We start from the raw sequence: 6000 nt of genomic DNA, 5'->3' as shown, positions 1-6000 counted from the left end.
AAACAACAGCTCTCTAAAACACATGAATGCATCAATGACCCTTGCACATAGGCTAATTCCACTTACAGTCTTTCACAATAGGCCTCTCGGTCTTGTAGCTAATTTGACAATAACACATTTTCCTTCATGACTTCTTCATGTTGAATATTTAGATTAATGATTTGCATGTCATCAGTCTCATGGCTTCTCTCACTATCTCCATGAAATAAAATTGGATCTGCTACTACTATGAATGTGGAATCCTTTTTATCATTCTCTTTCTCTTCAAGAATTCAATGAGGTTCTTTAATAATTTATGAATCTTGAAACCTTTCCCTTCCATACAAAGTATGCAGCTTCTCCATGATTTCTTTTTTAGTCATGTAATGTATCACTTTAGCTACACCATGATATACATACCATACTCAATAGAAAGTATAACATTCACATCAAGAGTTAAAAGGTATGCTTCAAATTTCACCTTACAAAGCATATAATCTAGTCCATGTAGGAGAGGAACTCCATATGATGCAAATCTTCCCTAGTTACCTATGATTTACCTCCCAACGGTGAAGCTTCATTAGAAGGAATCGTGCTCTGATACCAATTTTTGGAACCATGGTCACTACAAGGGGGGTGAATTAGTAGTGATAACAATCACACAACTTTAAAAATCTTTCTCCAATATATTAATCAATTCATAGCCTAACAAATAAGCAATATATCTAAACATGAAACTTCAATAAGAATCAATCCATGAGAGCCATAACATATGAAGAAAACATGCACAATGAGACACAAATCATTAGACCACATAGGAATACCAGATATGTGGTGGAAAACCCCCTTTGGATAAAAAACCAGCGTTGTTGCTACTGTGCTTAATATATTTAATTATTTGTTAAGCGAACAATTACATAGAGAATACAAATCGAAACTCTGAAGGGAACTCTAATCTCCATCTCATGAATCTATTGACCACCATCTGTTGGAAGCCTCCAAGACCAACGTACCTTACCCAACTCTTATTTTAATTATGAAGAAATATGTACTTAACACTTTTTTTTTCTAGAGCCCTCACTCCACTCCTCTATGAGGTTCACATTTCATGCATTTTCAAACTAGAACCCTTGAGATTCTCAACATGAACATCACAACAACAATATCTTCACAACACATAATAGAAAACTCTCATGACGACAATTATGCTCAAACAAAATATCAATCACTAGGCCACCAACAAGTCTATAAATACATTAGCTGCAAATAAACTTAATACATAGCTCTCTCTCACATCCACACACCATCCTCAACTCACACTGCCATAATACATTAGCTGCAAATAATCTAGATGAAAAAAATTAATTATGTAATCTAGAATAGACATATAAAACATGAAACATTGCTACAACCATGTATATCAATTCTCTTCCTTGCAAATACAAATAACTCATTCATATAACCAAGGAGAAATGCTCTCCTCATCTCATCTTCCATCAAGCTCTAAAACTCTGCAATAGTAGCATGCTGTGAACTTTTCTTAGCTATCAAGCTTTGATCAACACATTTATGGTCATATTTGTCTCTACTACAACTGCTACGAATTTTGTCATTACCATCAAATCAAACTATGCCATTCAATCACCAATATTGGCCTCTCCATGCATCTTCCTACACTTTGAACACTATCATTTTCCTTTAAATATTATTTTGTTGTAGGAACTCGACCTCTTGGCTCTACATAGACCTCAGCTCTCCAATATGTTTACTATGTAACCAAAGAAATTATAGAGTTTCTCATCTATTTAAACAATTTCTCCATGTTCTCCACTACTCACTTGATCAATGTGTTCACACTTCATTTTTTTGATTAAGTCAATATAAGCTTCTTCATAAAATTACAAGTAATTACCTTGGAGTAGATTCACAAAATAACTCAAATGCACAAGGAATCTAGAGGAATTTCCAGTCAAAACCACAAATGCACGCAAAATTCTATTGATTTTGGGTTGTAACCACATGGATAAGCCTTGTTCCATGTGGTTGGAGCCCTTCAGCCACATGCACAATCTTAGCTCCATGTAGTTGGGGCATAGGATGGTCAAAACCTAAAAATTTCAACTTAGAATTGCCTCCAACTTCTTGACCAACATCTCTAGCATCTATAAAGCTTGTCCAAGCCATGAGAAGCCTCAAAACCAACTCTGAAACCTTTATTAACCTCAACAAGCCATCCTAAACTAGTCATCTACAACACCTCATAGTACTCACTTCAACACCTTGTTCAAAAACACCATTTGCAGCTCATCTTCAAATATGAATAGTGGACAACACGACAACTTTGAAAGAATTGTTCCATACACCTGAAACTCCTTTGGAAGTACCAAGAACATCAAAATCTCTACAATAGACAAGGTGACTAAACCAATGCATGGATCATGAGAAATTAGTGAGCCATCCACCTTTGCATGAACTCAACTCTAGTAGACCATCACACATATGCATCATGAGAGCCACCATAAGCAGGTTGACATCAATTCCAACCAAAAACACTACATAACAACATCAATGCCAACAACATGTACTTATTTATTCAAGCAACACTTATCCACCAAGTTAGGACTAATATAACTATAGTTAGATATAGGGTCAATAAAAATAGAAACAAATTGATCACAAAGCTTACCTTCCATCTTGATAATAGATGTTGGATGATCATCTTGTCTGTTATCCAAAGTTGCAGAAATCTAAGGAAAAATATTTCCAACATCCCCAACTGTCTGTGCGCCTTGAGCACTGTAAATCTATGATCCACCACCCTGATGTTATGGGAAATATCTCCTACAATGATCCTTGCAACAAGTCCAACACTGCAAAGGATTCCTACCATCACCCTTGTTATGCTCCTTAGACTAAAATCCCTGTCCTTTATTCATTGCATTGAACTTCTTATGTGACTCTACATTCTCCTTGTCGTCTATATCCTGAGGTTTTCCTCTATTCTTAGCCCACTTTCCCTTATTCTTCTCATTAGCTTTACAATCTTGCTTAGACTCAGTCTTGCACTTAAATTTCTCATAACAAATCTTCAACTTTCTAATGGATTCCTCCAACTATCTAGGCTCATCAAACTCAATTATGCCTTTGAATGATACCGTCAATACTGTAAGGTTCCTATACCAATAGGAGTCATAATTTTTTAATGGCTGAGGTTAAACCTGTAATATGTAGATACCTTTGCTTTCTGCAAATGTTTTCCATATTCAAAAAATTAAAAAATGTAAAGAGGGTATGTCGTAAAAGAAAAATCAAAGGACAAAAAGAATAAAAAAGGTAAAAAAAGATGAAAAATATGAACCCCAAGAAAAGAGAGACCATGAAAGTGTGCAAGTCAAAATGCCACTCCTAGTTACTTTTGATGCAGAATAAATGATTGTGTGCAGCTTGTTACCTTTGCCACAATTCATGATAGCCAAAATGTTTAAACTTGGCTATTTCATGCTTATAGATAGAGAATAAAATCTGACCAAACAGTGTAATCTTGGCAGATAAGTAGATTAGGTAGAGTGAATAAAAGGAGCTCAACTGTTTAATCCGAGCCCTTGGGTAACGCTAGACTTAGTTAGATTACTATTGTAAAATAAAAGAAAAATGTTTTGACAAGGGTTTGCCAGCTTAAGTGCACCCTAATAAAGAGAAGAAAAAATGGTAGGATGAGTAGGTGGGTAAGTAGAAGAAAGGTTGCAGAATTGTGATGATTGTTAGAAGAAGCATATTATTCACCCTCATCATTAAAGTTCTAAGTATGGATGAAAATTGGACATGTATCAAGTTCACAAAGTCAAATTGATTAATTTCCCTCACTCATTACAACTTTCACTTAACTAATTTCCAATGAAAAGTCTTAAGTACCCAAAATCTTAAGTCAAAGGGGCTCAAAGCATTTCTCTGACTTCTGGAGGGACCAGACCCTCGGCCCAATGGCTTATAGGTCCTAAGTACTAAAAATCCCCTCATAAACATTCATCCCCTTCAATTCATCCATTTTCCCCTAATAAACCCCTTTTTCTAAAGGATAAAACCTTGTTGTCCTAGGAAAAGTGATCACCCCCATGAAAGAGACCCCTTTTCTCAAAAAACCCAAAAAATACTTTTTAGCCTAAGTTATAATGTGTTTATGATAAGAAAATAACCCTTTCTCGTATAGTTATAAATAAATCCTTTTTATTAATACCCTACCCCTGAAAGTTTGAAATATAAACTTTATAATAACCAAACCCGACAAACGAGTTAATTAATTGATCAATGATTAATTTAATAATCGAACCCTCCGCCAATAAAATCACCCCCGACGCCCTAAACCCACCTTAAACTATCATTTATTTAAACCCCACCACGCTCAAACATCCGCCGGGCCCATCCATTACCCTTTGTACAAACTCCCCACCCCGATCACCATGCGATTGCCTCCCCTTTAATCCAATGGTTATTAAACATATCGGGTGGCCTCAACACCCGAACTTTACCTTCCTGATATGGGCTGTTTTCCTTTGGGCCCCAATGCGACGTGGCACCCGATGAGTGGGATTGGGCGGCCTTCCCCCAAAACCACCTAGACCAAAAAAGTAGTGCAAACAAACCTGATTATTGCCTCTCGCTAAACAACAAAGCATCATGTCATCTCGCTAAAATCCAAAAGTACTACTATTCCCATACGCCCACCAAATCATTGACCTTGTTAATAAAACCAGGAAACCTCATTATTTTTGTTTTATCGTGGAAAATAACACTCCAGACCTTCATGCACATGACTGATGACATCCAACCACCAACCTACGTCCAATCGCCCACCTGCAGAAGCCACTAAATTCTCAGTCCACCCTCCAGTTCACGTAGACCTTCCAACCGTGCAAAGTCACCTGTCGACCCATTCAGAGCCAAAATTCCTAGAAATTCCAAGTATTTACCCAAATTCCCCAGAAACCCTATCTCATTCATTAACCTGCTACTTTATTTCTTAGAAATTATTAAGAAATTAAGTGAAAGAACTACACTGCAACCCCAAACTATTCTATATTTAAACCAAATTGTCCCAATTGACTGAAAAACCCCATTACCCTCAAGAAACTGTAATTTATGTCCCCCATTCTTAAATCCACAAGAACTAAGAATGTTTGCCCCTATTGCCATGGATATCTGACCAGTTTCAACTCCCCATCTAGATTTAGACCATCTCCCTTTGGCGGACAAAGATTTCCAAATCAAGGACACTATTGTCCTTGAATCCCCTTTGAAACTACACTGCAAATATAGAGACTTATTTCTTAATCATGCCAACCAAATTGGGCTTTGGGAATCTAATTTTCCCAAGTACCAGTTCCTAGAGGTGCATATCTTCCCTGAAATTGTCCATTATTTCCATGCAAACTACATTCCTAGTCAAAGAGTAGTGATGTCTCCAAACCAGGATGTACTCTTTACCATCACTACTGAATCCATCAATGAAATGCTTCAATTACAGCTTGGACAAAACCTCACCCCTCTGTCAATTGGTAATCTACTGAACCAGTTCCCCAATCTTACTACTGGAAAAATAGCTGAAATGTTTCAGACTTTCATCAGGAAAGAGGAACATATCCCAAAAGACCCCCCTCCCTATGTGGCCACCATATTTTCCCCATTTGGCCAAGATATTGTAACCATGATTTCTAGAGTGCTAGGATACACTACAAGTGAATATATTGATGAAATCATTTTAGCCTTCATGTCTATCTTCACTCCAGGACAACCCCCTGCCATCATTTATGATTATGCCAAATTCATAGCAGACAAAATGCATGATCAATTCTTGAGAATGAGTAATGAAAGAGTGTTTAAGTATTCTTCAGTTTTGTACCACCTTTTCTTATACTATCAAGCTGACAAGTTCCCATTCACTCTCCAAAAGCTTGACACTAAAGGTCATCCTAGGTCAGTAATTTTTTAGACTCCTTTGATACATAAGTATGATTCCTCATATGC

The sequence above is a fragment of the Pinus tabuliformis genome, chromosome 9 (genome assembly GCF_031772625.1).
Source record: "Pinus tabuliformis cultivar Carrire ecotype Pingquan chromosome 9, CPIR1, whole genome shotgun sequence".
In the NCBI taxonomy this organism is placed as follows: Eukaryota; Viridiplantae; Streptophyta; class Pinopsida; order Pinales; family Pinaceae; genus Pinus; species Pinus tabuliformis.
The sequence above is the reverse complement of the archived record's forward strand: the minus strand, read 5'-3'. Positions refer to the sequence as shown.